Raw genomic sequence first — 18,651 nt, 5'->3', positions numbered from 1 at the left:
CCGTGGAACGAGCGAAGCATCTCAAGAACCCGGCAGCACAAATGCATGCACAGACTCGGAGCACACCATCAAATACATGAGCTGAGCCAGTCTATAAAGGGCGTACGGCTGAAGAGTGAATCACCGTGCTCCACTGCCTGATGATGGCGATAACACTGTACGAGCCAAAACACTGTACACTCAAAGCCAGAAACCGGCACTGACAGCGACGTGACTGGTCGCAAAAATTCAAAGAAACCACGGAAGCATTCTCCGATACCTACTGAACCGTCATCATCTAGTGATGGCGACATGCAGGAGTAGTCTCCCTAACTCCAAGTGTACACACTAATGTGTACTTCCCCACCCCTCACCATGACGCTTAAATGGGTATCTTAAAATTTGCAACTTTTAATGTAAGAGGCTTTAGGGAGAAAAAAAAGCAGGAATTGATTCTCAGTTTCGCGAGACACCTCGGCTTGGACGTCCTGTTCATTCAGGAAACCAATTTCAGAACTCCATTGGAGGTTACTAATTTTCAGCAAGATTTTAACGTTACTGCCTTCTTTTCGTTAACTCATTCAAGAGCTTGTGGTGTGGGGATAATCTTTGTATCAGGAAGGTTTAGGGAAAAGCTCACTGTGTATTTGGTGCCAGCGGTCGTACGCTCATGATAGACCTCTATATTGACGGTAGAAAAACTCGCTTCGTGAACATTTATGCACCTGTAACTCGTTCAAACACTAATAATTTCTACAAAGACCTGCACCCTTGTCTACTTGAGCCTATTCCCCATGTTATTTTAGGAGACTTCAACTGCATTATTGACTCGAACAGAGATGTGAGGGGTCCTGGTCAGGGCTGCTCCACTTATTATGCAAGAGAACTTGAGAAAATATTAAAGCACCTCCTTCTATCTGATGCATGGGTGTTCCTCCACAAAGACCTCTTTGGACCGACTCGAATAGGATCACGAACAGCAAGTAGAATTGGCAGAGTCTACCTTCCTGATTTATTCTTATCCTCGCTACTGTCATGCGAGGTTGTGCCTCTGCCCGACCTCCTAAAGGGTAGATCGGATCATTGCCCGGTAGTGATCTCGATGCATGGACATCCAGGCCGAATTCATATAGATCAAAGTTGGAGGCTGGACAATGCGCTTCTACAGGATGAAGAAAGTATCCAGAACATACAGAACGCCCTTTCACGTACTGTAGAAGGCATTTCCGAGATGACTCCAGCCAGCTGGGATGCCTTGAAGGCCACATGGAAGCAAATTCTACAGGAAGAAGGAAAGGCAAGACACCGGAGGATTTCTGCAAAACTTAATGAGTTACTCCGTAGAATTCAAATAATCCGATGGGCAGACTCATTGACTGCCTGCACAAATGAATACTTGGAAACGTTGCAATTTAAGTACAACAGACTGGTGCAGGAAAAAACAAGCAGGAAAACAAGAGACCACCAATTGCAAGACACGATCGTTAATCACCCTACATGTGTCGGAAATGGAAGAATGAGAATATCCGAAATCGAACTAGCAAACGGAAGCACCACATCTGACCCAGGAGAAATTGCGTCAGTGATTTACAATCACTTCAAGAGGCAATTTGAGGCAGATGATCCGGATGATTCTGATGACTGGACACAGAGAGTAATAGATTTATGTAACGACCTACCAGAACCAGACGTTGAGTCACTCTCTGACTTGCATGGAGGTGTCACTATTGATGAGGTTAAGCACTGTTTAAAAGAAATGAGTCAAACAACTGCCCCTGGCTGCGACGGTTTGACCACTAAGTTCTACTCCACATTTTTTGACACAATTGGCGAATCCTTATTCTTGATGATCAAAATGTTCTTCGAAGAAGGAATGAAACCTGCGTCGTTCGGGAGAGGCCGAATCGCTCTCATTCTAAAGGAGGGATCTCCTCCGAGTAGTCCAAAATCGTGGCGTCAAATAACCCTGTTGAATACAGATTATGAGCTGGTAGCAACCATTGTTCACTCTAGACTGAGCCCAGTTTTACCGATCATAATCTCCCCCTGCCAAGCCTGTGCTGTCCCTGGACGTTCCATTTTTGCCAATCATACGCTAATCAGAGATGTCTTTGAATATGCTCAGCTCAAACGCATCGGCGGAGCGTTCATTTCATTAGACCAAGAAAAAGCATTTGACAGAGTTCGACACAGGTACCTCTTTCAAATCCTTGAACTACTGAAATTGCCACCAGACTTCATTCGTTCCATTCAGCTTCTTTATAGTAATCTATCAAGTGACATAATCGTCAACGGAAGCATCACGCCGAACTTCAACATCTATAAAGGGGTCCGTCAGGGTTGCCCACTTGGACCGGTTCTTTTTATCATTTCATTGGAACCACTAATAAGGAAAATAATAGCTAGCAAACAAATAAGAGGTTTTCCTATGACAGGCCAGGAAGAAGCACGAGTGTCTGCATATGCAGATGATATATCGCTATTCCTTCGTGACGAAAGCAGCCTTTACTACTTCAGAAGAATCTTTGAGGAATATGCAGCACTATCAGGAGCGCTTATAAACGAACAGAAAAATAAATGTTTACTTTTTGGTCCGTTTCCCTCACAAGCCCTAGGTGCCATTACAATTGTGCAAACTGTTAAAATACTAGGTGTTTTCTTTAATGGTGATGGTGTGGCATATCCCACATGGCAGTTAGCTATTCAGAAAGCAAGCACAGCTATAGAATTGCTTCAATACACTGAGATGTCTCTACGATCTAAGGCTCTAGCAGTTAAAACAAAAGTTTGCGCATATGCACATTATGCTTCTAGAGTTGGAATCTTGCCCAACAAGGTCGCAGCTCAGCTAAATAAGCTAATAAACTCCTTCCTTTGGGGGAACGCACCACCACCGATAAAGAGGCACCTCCTCCAGTTACCATCAAGAGCTGGAGGTCTAAGTCTACCTCACATTACCAATTCAGGAAAATTTTTGGCGTTAAAAACAGTGATATCACTCTCTAAACTTCCAGACTATGTAGGAAGTATTCTCTTGACATATATGTCAAGTACATATTATGAGTTCCTAACAGGAAAACACAGTACAGGCCCGCTCTCTGAAAAACCGGCATGTTTTTACCGTAAGGCAGCTTTGACCCTAAAAATGATTCTCGCTGAGTGTCCAGACGCACAGGTCACTGAATCCTCAGTATCTAGTATTATTGAGGAGATAACGACTAAACAACTTAGCATTGAAGAAAAGTTGAAGACTAATCGGAAACCCTGGAAGCATTGGACACAATATCCTCTTCCCAAGGAAGTACAGGACTTTGACTGGAAACGCCGATGGAAAGTGCTTCCAACAAGGGACCGCCTTCACAAGATGGGCATTGTCCCGAATAAGCGCTGCCCCAATTGCAAATCTGATGAAACAGCACAGCACGCTCTATTCGAATGCCCACCGGCAAAAATAATATGGAAATTAGTTAAGAGGACGTTCCACATTCATGACCTAGAAAGGGTGAAACGAATGAGTACCTTTGAGCACTTAGTTTACATTTGCACCATGTTTGTTATTTGGAAAAGGAGAAGCCTGGCGGAAGTGCGTCGACAACCTGTCAAGGCTGCCTATCCGGCACTGCAAAAAATAAGACAACTAGTGTGGAAATATCTCATTGAGGTATTGGAAGAGGGTGGTGAGGAAGAATTCCTCAGGTGGTGGCACACTAGATTCTTTTACGTCCAAAAAGGCACTCTACACTATCCAATTGTTCCGTATTAATTCCGAACACGAAGTTTTATGTGTTCTATTACTCTGTTACCCCATCCTAGTCATTGTATAAAATTTATATTTTCCAAATATGTCTTTGTAAGCTTCCCCGTATTGTGTATTCTCTGTATCCTATGTTATTCATGTAATGTAGTACCTGTGTGCTTGAGTACTTGAGCACAGTTGAGATGTCCAATAAACTTCCCTTTGTGTACGAGCCATCTACGCGACTTCATGTGGCGTCTAGGGAGGCAAGTGCTCCCAACACGCGACAGATTAGAGCGGTGGGGTATGGTCCCATCTTCGTTGTGTCCCAATTGCCCCCTTCAAGAATCCAACAAGCATGGGCTGTTGCAATGCGTCGTTGCTAAGGGTATTTTGGAGGGCCGTGCATGCTGGTTTCCGTGGCCTTGGAGTTAACCGCTTTATTACATCTGGTCTTTGCTCACGCGGCCACTTCGCGCGACTTTTAATTGCAAAAAAAATTAAATTATGGGGTTTTACGTGCCAAAACCAGTTCTGATTATGAGGTACGCCGTAGTGGGGGACTCCGGAAATTTGGACCACCTGGGGTTCTTTAACGTGCACCTAAATCTAAGTACACGGGTGTTTTCGCATTTCGCCCCCATCGAAATGCGGCCGCCGTGGCCGGGATTCAATCCCGCGACCTCGTGCTCAGCAGCCCAACACCATAACCACTGAGCAACCACGGCGGGTACTTTTAATTGCAGCGGGGGCATTTTGTTTATGCCGTAACCACTGCGAAGCAGTTGCCGTGGGACCACCGCGCTCTGTTTCCACTTTTGGAGAGGCTCTACTCAGAATTACTGTCGTTTTTGTCAGAGGAGTTGTTCTTCCTTGGGAAAGAGGAATTCCTTCGGCAGTGGTCATGCCGTTTCCTGTCGGTGGCTGATGGACGCGTATGGCTTAATTTCCGACCAGCCTGGTTCTTGTAGCCCGGCCATCAAAAGTGTTCACTGATTATACATAATGGGTATACGCGCCCGTGATTTCTGTGTGCGCGTGATCTTGTATGGGTGATCATTTTTTTGTAAATACACATCACATAGCATCACTACAAATTTATGCAAAGTGCCTCTGTCACATTATCATTGTAAATAACCATTTTGTACACTGTACATATTCAACATCATTGTATATAATGTGACAATTAGTTCACGTGTAACTGTGCGTTTCCGTGGGCCCGTATGTGGTTATATGTTCGTGTGGACTCGGACATTTCTACAAAAACGTGCCGTGTATATACAGTGCTCCGTACGTTGTATATATTATCGTCCTAGTGGAATTGTGCCGTCATTGTGACTCAGTGTTCGTATCGTCTTTTGTTGAAATAAACTTTTTCGAAACACGAGTCGGTTCCGGCCTTGGACCCAGGCCACAGCGATAAGGCTCATCTCGAGTGCCGCCCACACGATCGGTGCCATGCGATGCTGGGTCGGTCTTGCGAACGACTACGTTCATCCACATGACACACACTGGTGCTAGGCTGGTGGCAGCCTTCACCATTTACCCCGGCATGAGGCGCATCTCCAGCGCCGCCCACACGATGGGTACCATGACATGCCGGAGTGTTCCTGGTACCGTTACGCACACATTCACACAGCATAAGACACGCTCCCAAATGACGCACCTCCCCGATATAGACATTACAATACACAATACCAACCATTACCAGGAATTTGGATGATGATGATGATGATGATGATGATGATGATGATGATGATGATGATGATGATGATGATGATGATGATGATGATGATGATGATGATGATGATGATGGTGGTGGTGGTGGTGGTGATGATGATGATGATGGTGGTGGTGGTGTTGGTGGTGGTGGTGGTGGTGGTGGTGGTGGTGGTGGTGGTGGTGGTGGTGGTGGTGGTTTATTGGCATCCCCTTTGAAACGGGGCGGCGACAAATAGTCACCTAGCCTGCTTGATTTAATCAGGTATACTATACATGTGCTTTATCTAGCATTTTTGTATACCTCTCATTATTCTTTTTTCTTTCTCAAAATTTTACCTTGTACCACTACCTATGATTTTAAGAGATCAGGTCGTCTTTAAGAGAACAGATCGGTCAGCTTTTTTTCCACCAGTTTCTAATCGTCTCTTGCTTATCTCTACGGCTGATCTGTTGATGTTTCCTTCCACTTTAAACCCAAGCGCTTCTGGGAGTTGCACGTTACCTACGGTTCTGGCTGGGTGGATCCCGTCGCATTCCATTAGGATGTGCTGAGTGCTCTCTGGATCTTTACTGCAGCATACACATGCCTCATCTATTTCCGAATATTTGCTCCAGTATGTTTTAGTCCTTAGGCAACCGGCTCGAGCCTCAAATAACAAGGCACTGCCCTTTGTGTTATCGTACAGATTTTCCCATATAATTTCTTTCTTCTCATTCTTGTAAATCTCCATTGTCCTTTTTTCTTCCATTCTTTGCATCCAATTTACGGTCGCTATTTCTCTCACTTTCTTTCTGATGACTCCTGGTTGTCTATTTACAGTTTCGATTATCCTGTACTTGGTTGCCAACTTCCGTGACCTTTTCCTCCATTCTGTGTCCACGCTTTTCATGTAGAGATACTTGTGCACTTTAGCCCCCTATTTATTTTCATCCGTGTTCCCGAGCCTTTCTTCAAAACTAATTTTGCTCGGTGCTTCTCTGACTTCAAAAGAGGCCCAAACCATGTCACCCTGCACTGCCTCATTTGTGGTATTACCGTCCGCTCCCAAAGCCAACCGTCCCACTGATATTTGGGTCGACACTGTTGCTCGAGATCTGCTCAAAGTCTTCGGCCTCTTAGCAGAAGTACCGGCGAGAGCTCCCGTCAGCAGTAGGCGCACCTGCGTGATGAAGTGTTTTGTGCCAAGATGCCCTAATCGAACAGAAAATCGGCGCGATGGCCTGTCCTTCCATAGGTAAGCACAATGAACGTTTCTTTTATTTATGAAAATGGAACAGCAATATTCGCGATCGTTAGTGACTACGTGCTCGTGTGAATTATAACTGACAAATAGTGGTGCAATACTATTCAAGCCATTTTTTTTTCAACTTTGTCATAATTCCCACTAAGTGTTAAACATTTATTTCTCTTTAAAGTACTTTTATCAGCTAGCGTACACTCCTAAAAAGTTACGATGTGAAACTATTTATTGTCGAAGAATTACATCTCCTGCTATAAAAATTATTATTGACTGAATTTTGTATGTATTTCTTGTGGCTGAAAACAATCAAAATTGCAATAGAACTAATTAATTGAAGAAACCATGAAAGATTAGTCTTCATATAACATACCAAGTTTTGCAATAGTCGCCAAGAACAATAATTTTGTAGAGAATATTCTGCTCGTACTAACTCGGCTTGTGAGTGCAAAGTTCAAACATCATGTTGCAAAGTTCAATCACTCCCCATGTTGAGGCTAAATATCATTTTCTTTTTTTTTCAGAAGATATGATGTTGGTTGACATATTTTAAACAACAGGTAAATGACAGTTGAGATGAAATAACAGTTTTACTTTAAATTACAGGAGTGAACATCATTTTCATTCATTTATTAGTAGTACCCTGAAGGCCTGGAGGCATTACAGAGGGGGCATTACATTACATTATGTATGTGTTACAGCTATATCTTTGATATTTTTGTGTGAAACATGCACTGCAAAGTTACTACTGCTCCATTTCCCCCGAGATTCAATTAGCTGTATGTGTATTTTACAAGCACACTTAGATCAAAGATAGTTTTCTACACAAGGGGATGCGGTGTGTAGGGAAAGCATGCACAGATCATGCGAGGTCTTTTGCATGACTCTGCAAAGGTTGTGTAAATGCATTCCACAGCAATTGTTATTGTTGGACCTTAAAAATATCTGGTGGGTTATTCTTTAACTGCAGACGCTTGCAAAGGACGATGCCACAGCAATGAGTCAACCTTAAAGTGAAGCAGCTACATCCACGGGAACATAACAGCATCAAGTTTTCTCAGGGTTTGCATTAAACACCAATTATCAGCCAATAATCCTTTTTCAATTTTTCTTTTCCATTCAAATGACACAATAACTAGAAGACCAACAGGTTTTTCACAATTTTCTATGCTCTTTATATGTTCGATCGGTCACAATGAGCCGTGATATATGAGCTCAGTATATTTTGCCCACTCAAACTAAAAGGCTTCTGTAAAACATCTCTCATTGAACTATGCTACATTGGCCTCTTCTGTGTTAGTTGTTTTGTACTTCTACCTTTCCTGCCTGGGCCCAGATGGGCCTGCAGTATTTAGCAAATAAATAAACAAACAAAATTAAGTGGCACTAGCAAGCTCGTGTGGATGGCAGTTTTATGCCCCCACAATTTTTAAGTTCACAAAAGTGTTAACGGAAACCGTCGTGAGCAATGCATGCAATGACCTAAAATTAAGCATTATATTCTTCATAGCTTGCACAAGAGTGTATGCCACAACAATTAATTTGTTCTGCGTACGTGCTTTGTGTCATGTTGGTCACTCATGCACCTGTTACAGCGCGTGATATTTTGCAGCCACAGCCAGCAGAAGACGCACCTGAAACGGCCTTTCTGAGGCATGAAGTATGGCGTTACACAATTACAAACTGCGACCAAGAAGAAGATGAAGACTCTACGGCAATCCCATCAACAGCTTTTTCAAAAGGTTGCTCATCTCGAAAATGTCATAGAAGATTTATCTGACAATCGCATTCTAGGAAATGAGGATGTCGCCATATTGCAGAGTCTTGGTGGGGCAAAAAAAGACTTGCTCATGCGTCAACTGCCACATAAGTCTGGTGCCAGCAATGTCACCCGCTTACTCGCCAGAGCTCAGGCCATTTGCACTGACTTTGCATTTTTATTCCCCTAGACCATACAGATACGAGCTGTTTTCAACACATGCCTCCCGCATCCAAAGACACTGTGTAAATGATATCAATCCATTGATAGGGCTGCTGACTTTTCAAAAGAGGCAATGACTGCATTGGCTATCAAGGTACAGCACGGCTCTCCACATTATGCAATCTGGTTGTGGATGAGATGGCCATTCAAAGAAGTAGTGTGGGATGGGAAAAGCTTCCATGGATATGTTGACATGGGCATTGATGTCAATGATGACAGCTTTCCAGTTGCCTAAGATGCATTTGTTTTAATGCTTGTTGCAATCAATGGCAGATGGAAGCTGCCGATTGGCTACTTTCTAGTGCATGGCCTTGGTGGTGAGCAGAGGCGCAATTTGGTGCTGCAAGCTGCTAGCTTCACTCACGAAAAAGGTGCACACATTGTGAGTTTGACCTGCGATGGCGCTGCAGCGAATTTGTCATTGCTGCACAGCCTTGGCTGCAAGATGGACCTGACTGAGCTGGATGCTTCTTTTCCACATCGAGTGACAAAAAAAGCTTTTCTTTGCCATGTTGGATCCCTGTCACATGTTGAAGCTACTGCATCACACATTGTTTGATAAAAAGGCTATTGTGATACAAACAAACAGTTCATATTGTTGAAACACATTGATTAGCTGCATGAAATCCAGTACACAGAGGGCCTACATTTGGCAAACAAACTTAGACAAGCACATATTACCTGGAAAAGCCAGCCCATGAAAGTCTCATTGTTGGCTCAAACGTTTAGTCAATCGGTAGCAGATGCTCTTGGTGACTGCAGAGCTCAAAAAAATTCAAAATTTTCAAATTCCTTGCCAACAGAAGAGTTTATCAGACATGTCAACAATGCATTTGACACTTTAAATTCAAGACATCTAAGGCAAGAAGAATAGAAAGGACCGCTGTGTCCTGAAAATGTGGCTCCTGTCACTGCGTATGTCAAAGAACTTATGGCCTACTTTTGCTCGCTTAGGGAGTCTGCAGCTGGTAAACTAATGACAGGGACCAACCAAACGACAGGCTTCATTTGCTTTGTGGTGTGCTTAGACAACCGTCCATACAACCACTTGGTTACAGAAAATGGCCTATTGGCATATCTTCCGACTTCCAAGCTCAGTCAGGACCACCTTGAGTTACTTTTTTGCTGCAATAAAATCATTTGGGGGGCTGCATTGACAAGCCAACAGCAAAGCAGTTTGCAGCAGCATTGAGGCGTCTGATAGTTCGTAATGAGGTCAAGGACATTGATGGCGGAAATTGCTTTCTATTGGAACACATCGAAATTCTCTTTGTACGCTCCTCTGAAAAAAACATACTCCATCGATGTAATTAACCTCACTGCCCCTCAGAGAAGCCCTGCAGCCAGTGAACCACTCACAGAAGCAATTTTACACGATCATGGTTACTCTGCTGACCCAGGCAATGTGTCTGAGCTTGGGTGCCTGCGGCTCGCAGTACTGGAAGAATTGCTACACAAGTTTTCTCGTGGGTGAATTATGTTCATGATGGCCCACACAATTAATTCCTTTATCCATCAACTTCAGCTGTCCCGCCAGGTTTTATGTTAAGGCATTTATTTGTTTTTTGAGTGACTTTGTAAAGTGCATATATTGTTCAAGAGCGTTGTATGCAGATTTCAAACTTTTATAGAGGGAAAATGTGATACCTTATTGTAAATTCTGCAAGTACATGTTTGTTGTCTTGTTGAATGCTGTAGCTTGAATCGCCTGCATGCAAATCATGCTTAAACAATTGTTCTGTTCAGCCCAAGCTAAACAGTGTGGACAATGACGGTAGGTTAGCTGGCCTACCTTTCACTAGAGCAAACTGTGTGATAATATGGACATGCTGTGAATGCTCTCAATGGATTATGTGTGAGCTAGGTATACGCTTGAGGATGACAATGTTTTTTTAATGTTTATCCTGTATGTCTTTTACCTGACTTTTGTGGAAATTTGCCACTGCCACCTGGAATACCGTTGGTGGTACTATTTAAATAATTTAATGTGCTCACTCTGTTCACTTGCTTTACAATAGCCTTTTATGATGCTAGATTCACTGTAACCACAAACATTTGGTGTATACCACTCAATGAGTGTTTTAAATACCGTGAAATATTCATTCATTTGAGGTTCACAACGTAATAGAGCCATCGTGTCCTAATTGCGGTGTGTTGGCTCAGCTTCGACGGTGCTAACTTTTTTGTAGGTATGTGATACAACATAAGCTTTGTTGTACATTTTACTTGCAGCAAAATGCATTGTATTTTAATGTTGACATACTTACTTTGTGGGTCTGACCTCACATCAATTTTTTCAACTTTGACTTTGTGAACTACCACTCTTTTTTTAATTTCTGCATATGTATTGCTTACTTTTCTGACAAGCACAATCACCGAAGCCTTTCGATATTTGTGAGGACAACGCAGATATAAATATTATACAATTATAGCACTGTATTGAAGGCGTTGCATACAAGGCATTGTAAGCAAAACTGCAGCTACATTCAAGGACAGATGATCCCATTGTCCAGTTTTATTAAAGGTATCAATACTACGTGTGATATAGCTTACTTTGTATAACATTATTATACAAATGCCCTGTGGCATACAAGTATGCTAATACTGATACCGAAGAGCCGTGGCACAATAAGTTTTCCTACTTGCTGTTTATAATTTTCTTTTGTGTATTACCTTTGCAATGTACTTCATTTAAATTATAAATGTGGCTTCCTTCTGTATTTGTGTGAAATCTTCTGGCTTCTATAGGTGCAATAAGCACTGAATAAAGAATGAAACACTTACTGTTGTCATAAAAATGTGCTTTCCATAGTGCAAGTACACCAGCAACACAATGAATTCACAAGTGCAAATGAATGCTGCCATTTTTCCCTTGCCGCTATGTATTCAGTTTTCATGCCGTTTAATTCACACTAGCAGAGGAAGAAAGGGTCCCCCTGGCTGTGTTTGATTCTAGGACATAATTATGCTGTGGGGCTATACTCGCATTCGGAAACAGCTGAATAAACTCTAGATAATGCACAAATCCCGTCCATTTGCTTTATTATATAACGAAAATTGATCCCCGAGGCGCGTCTCAACAGCGTCGTCGCACCACAGAACCTTGCAAAATAGTACACGTAAATCTGAATAAACGGCGATTACTTCGGCGTTTAGAATGCCGGCTAATGCTATTTATTTCTCTCAAAATGAAACACGCCCACCAGAGCCTTTTATTAAGCGAAAATACGACAAAAAAAGTGTCCTTCAAAACATCTCGTTTCTTCCTAGGTGCAAGACAGCGTGACAAAAATTATTTCTCTCAAAATAAAACACGCACACCAGCCTTTTATTAAGCGAAAATGCGACAAAAAAAAGTGTCCTCAAGAAATCTCGTTTCTTTCTAGGTGCAAGACAGCGGGACGAAAAATTAGCAAGATAATACGCACCACAGCTTAAGGTGCACAACGGCTGATTTGACGAAACTTGAGTACGTAGGAAAAATAGACCACACTCGGGCGTCTGGACGGGTTTCGAGCCACGAGCGCTGGCAACTCCACTAACCGCGGTGGTAAGCGCAAGTGACGCCTTGAAAATTTTCTGTCTTCATGAGTCAGACGCCCCAGTCTTGCTCCACGTTTAAAGGCATCGCATTTGAAGCGAAGAACGACGCGCGCAGTAGCAGAAAACCACCACCCGCATACGGGCCTCCAAGCCAGTGACGGAAGGCGCCCTAAAAGTTACCACGTACCAAACAATCACGAATGTTCCGGCAACCTTGTGGGCCTTTTCCGCCCCATAAGGCACCGCGCACGGGGCCCCTGAGAGAGGGAGGGGTGACTTCAGAGGAGGTTGGCTTGCCGAGGCTAGCGGAATCACGTGACGCTCCCTCCTAGTATTTTTTACCTCCATGACTTTCTAGGTGCGCCACCGTCAACTTGGCTTTCGCAAGCGAAAAGTAAAGAAAAAAGCAAGAGCTTTAGGAGAGGAGGCGGCGGAGGAAAGAGTAGATGGCGGTACTTTTCTTATATAGGGACTTTAACCGCCAATAGTGACCAACGCCACGCGCGTTCGGTGTGAACTCGGGCAAAACGCCGACAGCATCGACAACAGGTCTGCGCGTTGTTGGTGCTGCTACATGTCCAAGTTTATACAGCTGATAAAACTACTATCCTTACTTCGTATAGATCTCTACTAATTTGCTATCGCAATTCATGCTTCGCCTTTCGGGTGAAACTGCGACATTTTTTTTTTTTAATGACAAGCCGTGCAATGCAAAAAGTAAAGAAAAAGTAGCTGTGTCGAGATTTCACTGTAGAAACGTGCTGTTCGCTCAAACCTGTCCTAAGGCATCTGTCGGGCGTTGTTATATTGTCCAGTTTTTTAATGTAGCCGTGCGGTCCGGATCGCGACGTACTTAAACGTCGCATGTTGCCGCAGTTACGACGGTTGGGTAAGTGGCTCCGCTCTAGAATCTTCTAGAGTGATTAGCACAAATCTCGGTTGGCGGATATGATCGAACCGTGGAATAAAACCGAGACGAGCTGGGAGTCGCTCAAAAGCTTCGAGTTAAATTTTAATCACCAATAAACAGCAGCGAGCGCAGAGCAGGAATTCGGCGAAAAAGTATAAAAAAAAGAAGAAAGGTATTATGGTAGAAAGCAGATAAAAAGAACACTTATCTGGTGGAATAACCAAATCATAAAGGCAATCGAAAAAAAAAACAAAAAAAAAACGCCCATGCACCCCCTTCCCCGTACAGACGGTATACAGCAGCGAAGCTGAAATTTGCGGCCCCGGTATGAGCCGCAAATGATTTCTTTCCTTCCTTCTGTGCAATGAATTCAGCTCCAAAAACACGATCACAGAAAGGGAAGGATATTTTGAAGACAGGAAGCCGCTCGTCCCGTCTTTATGTTCTTCCCTTTCTGTGGTCATGTTTTTGGAGCTAATTAAGATTCCTTACTATTGACACGTGTACTTGTTTATCGTGTGACTGCGTTTAACCGTTCAATAAATGTTATCGCTCAGTGGAGAACGCGCCTGCATGTATCGGACGTTTCTCGAACGTTATCGATGGTTCTATCCGCGGTCCGTTGTCACCGAACCTTGTGTAATCTGATTGCAAGTATGCGCGACGTGATATGTGTGGTACTTTCTGCAAGACACGCGCGGGCATCGCCGATTACTCTGGAACCTTCGATGAATCTTTTTTAAAGGGCCCCTAAACCACCTCAGATATTTTTTGAACATTGCAAGTAAACAGGCGCATCGAGTTCAGAATGCCGTTACGATCAACGATGCCAAACGCTACAGCGCTACGCGCTGCGGGCGCGCCACAAAACCAAAAAAAAACAATGCCGTCCTCCTCCCCTCGCCTTTCCGGTATACCCCAGCGGTCGTCATGATGTCAGCAGGGGGAATCTGGGGATGTCAACGGCGGAAACGATGTCCATTGGTCGAACAAGAACCTACGACTTCCGGTTAGCCTGCTAGCAGGTACGCGCGCTCCCTGCTCGTCCTAGCCGTGTTGCTCGCTTGTGCGCGCTTGCGCATCGGTAATTACAGGCCGCAACGCAAGTGCCAAATCGCTCGTGTTCCAAAACAGTCATACTTAGCGGTCTCATTAGCTGCGCGAACAGAGTGCGACAGTGTTGGCCTTTCCAGACGTGGCGCGCAACACAGGGTCTAAGCGGCACGCTTCGCATAACACGCGCCGGCACCGCAGCAACAGCGGGTAGCCGAGAAGCGCCGAGTTCACGTCCACGTTACCGGCACGCTAACTCGCCGCACGCCGTTTGACATTCGCGGGCCGCCGTTCGACAGCGGCTTTGCTCGCGAGCGACGAGATTTCCTTGCCGTACGTAGAGAGGATGAGATCGGGACTCATTTGTGCGGCAACCTCACCGCGGCTGATCGCTCGATCGACGGCGCCGATATCGTCGCTAGGCCTTTTCCGGTTCCCTTCAAAGCTAAAGCGGACGGCGCTTCGAAATAAATTACCGACGCTCACAAGCCGCAATATTTTATTATCGTTGTTATCGCTCTTCGCAATAATTGTACACAAAGAAGTAAAATACGCTGATATTAGCGGCGCCGTCGGCTACGATGCGAGCACAGCCGAGCCGGTCGTCTCCCGTCGGTAGCCGTGCACTCAGCTGCAGCCGATGTTTTCGTTGCCGGTGGCAGAGGTGCGCAATTTCGCGGTCGTCGATTGGCCCGTTGATCGTGCAGCGGGCGGGGCGCCGGCCGAACTGTCGTCTACTTTGGACACCCCTCGCGCGGCAGACTGGAGGCTGTATCGTCGTCCGCATATGTGCCGCTAGCATGGCTACCCGTGCCTTAACCGGAAGTAGGCAGTGTTTTGAGAAGCGCGTTGGCGATGACGTATGTCACGTGACATTTGGAGCAGCAGTCGGCGAGGAGGAGAGACCAGCCGTAGTGAAGGAAAGAGCGAAACGAGCGAGGGCCGTTTTTCGATCATCAAACGCGTGTAACTCCGCTATTACGGCACCATTTTGAAAAATTCTCGCGGCTACGTGTTCGTTGTAGACTCGTGCACAACTGCAACACCACAACTACATTTCGACCTCTGGGTGGTTTAGGGGCCCTTTAAAAACCGACGCGCTTGATCCGCTGATCAGATTTTCGACAACCGCTGACTGTGTTCGCCGCTATCGTTGTTCTTTGAGTGTAGCCTATTTTTGTGGGCACAAGTTCACCCAATAAAAAACCTAGTTTTGTCATTCACAGTACTGCTGCTGCTTTCTTCATCATCATTACTACGTGGCACTATTCTGCATGCTTGTTACGTACAAGTCTGATATCTAGTCAATCTTTCTCTGCGTTCCAATGAATCGCGTACGTTGAGCACATGATTCTGCTTCATGTAAAGGAGTCATTTGTTCGAGATTTTTGTTACAAATACACTCGGATTTGTAGAATCCCACTGGCTGTGATCCCAATCCACACTTCATTCCAAACTTGCACTAGAATCCCCCACTTTGTTGCATATGCCTCCACGCTGAGCAAACTTACGTACTGCAATGAGCATGCAATGCACTTAATATATATGAAAGGCTGGCAATGTGTTTGAAATCCTTGACTTGAAGCTTTCCCAAAGGCATAAGAAAGTTGTTAAAATTTTTCATGAGGTGCGAAGTTATATCATTTTTAAAACAGCTTCCTTGAAAAGTGAAGTATGTTTATATAGGCAAAAACTTATTTGCTTTATCTGTCAGAAAATCAATTAATTTGTGAGCCCATGGTAAATAAAACAAAGAAAACTCCTGCCACCCCCTCTTAATCAAGCCCCTGCATTGACAGGACTTTTTAAAGATATTTCTAGTCAAAGTTTGGTTTCCTGTGAGCATGGTTTTTGCCACATCGTCATTTATGTGATCTAGCTGCAGAGTGGAACCAGGAAATGCCGGAGACGCAAAACACCACAGAATATCACAGACGACGAATTCGCCACACTTACGCAGCCCTGTATACCTACAGAACCCAATTTCATGGTAGCAAATCTTCGCGACGACATCGTCCTTTACCGATGCGCTAAGCGATGTGAAATGCAAGGCCAGAAATAAAACGCAGCGTGTTCTGATCAAAACTGACCGTGACAAAGCTTTCCATCCTCCAAGGATTCCGTCGACAAGAATGGATTAACTCTTGCCGTGTTTTCTCTGCAGCAGGAATTCTCCCATCGACTTCAGTTCGCCATAGCTCGAATAAACCACGCTGGGATTTCGTACCCTTTTCATGCTTTTTAACGAGAAGCCGTGCACTGCGCAGCGTAGCTGCATCGATATTTCGCTGTAGAGACATGCTGTTCGCTCCAACTTGTCATAAGGCATCTGCCGGGCTATACTGTACAATTTTTTTCCATTTAGCCGTGTGGTCCGGATCTCGGCGTACTCAACGTTCGTGCCCGACCCATGTTGTAGGGTTGTCGCAGCTACGACGGCGGCGTAAGTGGCTCCGCCACCAGTCGACGACGCGAAGCTTTACGTTGTCGGAGATCATTTGCTTTTTGTTCACTCAATGCAATTTATTGAATCTTGTATGCATCACTTCGTAAATCTCAATAAAAGGCCCGAGGGAGAGACAATAAGTATCCCTACTTTTCCCAATCTAGTGACCAAACTGCTTAAGTGAACGGAATAATTTTCGTCTAGCAACGCGTCCCGACCCGGAACGAGATGGCGTTCTCCACGGAGTGTGGAGGCCGCGCAAGACCTTAGTCGAGCATACTTACCTGGTGCCGGGATAACCGTGATCAACGAGGCGGTGTCCCCATGGAGAGGCACGGGCATTGCACTGCGCCCGTGCTGACCCCTGCCACTACCCCAAACTGGGGCAGATGGGGCATGCAATTTTTGGTAGTGGGGGACTGCGTTCGCGCTACCCCCCCTTCCAATATTGAATCCAAAAGAAGAATATTTGCATTTCTTGCTCAAGCGGGCGACTGCATGCTGAGAGTTATGTAATACGCTGATAGCTGAGGAAGGATTTTGCTAGAATCTGCTAGAAAGATGAACACAAATATCGGTTGGCGGATATGATCGAACCGTGGAATAAAACGGAGAGGAGCTGGGAGTGGCTCAAACGCGGCGAGTTAAATTTTAATCACCAATACGCAGCAGTGAGCGCAAAGCAGGAATTCGGCGAAAAAGAAGAAAAAAAAAACTGTAGACTGGTATTGCAGCAAAATTAGTAATAGTAAAAAAAAAGAACAAAGGTATTCTGGTAGAAAGCAGATAAAACGAACAATTATCTGGTGGAATAAGGAAATCATAAAGACAATCGAAAAAACAAAAAAAAATTGCCCGCCAATCCACCCTGTGAAGGTAGTTGGAAAGCGAAGCTTCTTACGCCACCCTCACGGTGACTGCGGCGCACTGTATATTTCACACACTACAACGTAACTTTAACCACGGCCTTTATTATTATTTACCTCACAACAATGTTCACTACTGCTTTATGATCGGTGTGATATACACTACTAGACTACCCCATAGTGGGGTAGTCTAGAAAATGAACCGAAGCAGTTACTAGGCTGGAAGGGTTTCGAATGACGTCAACCCTCTTTCAAGCAGCTGCATAAGCTTTGCAACAGCTGCAATCTAATCTTACGGACCGCGCCGAGCCTGTTTCCGTTGTTTGCCCGCAGCCCTTATCATCCATCATGTTGGCTCATCACTTTGAAGCTTGTTTTTGTGGTTTTTCTTGCGAAAACGAGTGCTTAGTTGTACGCTGAATGCCTGAATTCAAGTAAGCTGTACTGCTATACCTGCAATTGTTAGCGGTTCGTCGGGATCGTTTTTTGCTTACAACGACGGACACGACAGAACCCTTGGCTGGTACAGGTACAAAGCTTCGCTTTAAAAAAAGACGTCCATGCACCCCCGTCCCCGTACAGACGGTATACACCGGCGAAGCTGAAATTTTCGGCCCCGGTATGAGCCGCAAATGATTTCTTTCCTTCCTTCTGTGCAATGAATTCAGCTCCAAAAACACGATCACAGAAAGGGAAGGATATTTTGAAGACAGGAAGCCGCTCGTCCTGTCTTTATGTTCTTCCCTTTCTGTGGTCATGTTTTTGGAGCTAAGATTCATTACTATTGACACGTGTACTTGTTTATCGTGTGACTGCGTTTAACCGTTCAATAAATGTTATCGCTCAGTGGAGAACGCGCCGGCATGTATCGGACGTTTCTCGAACGTTATCGATGGTTCTATCCGCGGTCCGTTGTCACCGAACCTTGTGTAATCTGATTGCAAGTATGCGCGACGTGAATTGTGTGGTACTTTCTGCAAGACACGCGCGGGCATCGCCGATTACTCTGGAACCTTCGATGAATCTTTTTTAAAAACCGACGCGCTTGATCAGCTGATGAGATTTTCGACGACCGCTGACTGTGTTCGCCGCTATCGTTGTTCTTTGAGTGTAGCCTATTTTTGTGGGCACAAGTTCGCCCAATAAAAAGCTAGTTTCGTCATTCACAGTACTGCTG

The 18,651-nt window shown here is 44.7% G+C and overlaps 1 non-coding gene across 1 annotated transcript; it reads left to right on the top strand.

Moving 5' to 3' along the window:
• The first annotated feature begins 16,884 nt into the window (after nucleotides 1-16,884).
• On the top strand, nucleotides 16,885-17,048 carry LOC119437887 (U1 spliceosomal RNA). Its single transcript, XR_005189572.1, has one exon. It is a non-coding gene; the product is annotated as a U1 spliceosomal RNA (small nuclear RNA).
• The last annotated feature ends 1,603 nt before the right edge of the window (nucleotides 17,049-18,651 follow it).

The sequence above is a fragment of the Dermacentor silvarum genome, chromosome 1 (assembly GCF_013339745.2).
Source record: "Dermacentor silvarum isolate Dsil-2018 chromosome 1, BIME_Dsil_1.4, whole genome shotgun sequence".
In the NCBI taxonomy this organism is placed as follows: Eukaryota; Metazoa; Arthropoda; class Arachnida; order Ixodida; family Ixodidae; genus Dermacentor; species Dermacentor silvarum.
The sequence above is the reverse complement of the archived record's forward strand: the minus strand, read 5'-3'. Positions and strand labels throughout refer to the sequence as shown.